Genomic DNA, 1,263 nt, shown 5'->3' with positions numbered 1-1,263 from the left:
CATCAAGCTAAATTTACGAGATTGTCTGGTGATAGTCATAGGGTGTTGGCTGATACAGCTGATGGCAAAAGATTACAAAAGTGGAACAGAACTCTCTCTCTCTCTCTCTCTCTCTCTCTCTCTCTCTCTCTCTCTCTCTCTCTCTCTCTCTCTCTCTCTCTCTTAAGAGATTTTGCTAATAAACTCGGCAAAATGATGTAATGAGAAAGGACTCTTTTGGGTTCCAGTTTTCTGTTTACCCAGCTATGGGAATTGGGAGTAATATGATATTTCCGTGTATTAAATTTAATCTTAATATTATAATCTGAGTAAAAATTATGAATAGGAATAGAGTTATCGTTAAAGTGACAAAAGAAGTGTTTCCTGAGATTATGAAACAATTTCATAATCTCAGGAAACACTTCTTTTGTCACTGGAAGACAAAGAAATTAGTTCTGAGAAATGTGGACAGGTAAAAATTATTAATTCAAGTTTCTCTGTTACCTCTGTGTCCATAAGAAATGCTACATTTGAACTTGAAGATGAATGATTAAATTCATTATAGTCAATGGATGGAAAAGTAGAAGGACTACGACGTAACAGATATGTTGAGGGGCCATTAAAAGGTTACCTGACCAGACTACGGACAGCGAAAATGAGATTAAAAGAAAACGTTCCCTCATCTATCACAGTAATGGGATAAACACTAACTATGTTGTATAATGGACAAGAAAAAACATATTTTAGGTGTAAAGAAGTTGGACATGAGGTGAAAGATTTTACATTAAAAGGTACTAGACCTAGGTTTAGCGAGGAAAGATTTTCCTGATATGGCCCCTGACCAGAAGTGGAATACATAGAAAATAAAAACAAACAAGAATAGTGAGACTACGGCAACGGTAACTAACAAAAATGACACTTTGGATAAAGAAACTATTATTCAGTCTAAGCCAGTTTTGGAAGAGGAGAACGTCGAAAACAAAATTAACTTTTGACTATTTAAGGAAAGAACCTTTCGGGAAAGGATCACAAAATGAAGATGATGGAAAACGTTTGGCTGGAAGTGACACGGAAATAGTTGACGAAACTCAGGAACATGGATTATCACAGGAAACATTAAACCAGTGTAATGGAAACTGCAACAATTCAGGCGGATACTTCATCAGGTAACGCATTGACAGAAAGTGGAGATATGGTTAGTGGAAACGAAATTAGCAACCTAGAAGACATGAGCGTGCGTCCGAGAGAATCGACTCCGCAGGAGGAGCATTGTGGTACCACCGA

This window comes from Palaemon carinicauda, chromosome 15 (genome assembly GCF_036898095.1).
Source record: "Palaemon carinicauda isolate YSFRI2023 chromosome 15, ASM3689809v2, whole genome shotgun sequence".
Classification (NCBI taxonomy): domain Eukaryota; kingdom Metazoa; phylum Arthropoda; class Malacostraca; order Decapoda; family Palaemonidae; genus Palaemon; species Palaemon carinicauda.
Note: the sequence above shows the minus strand (reverse complement) of the source record.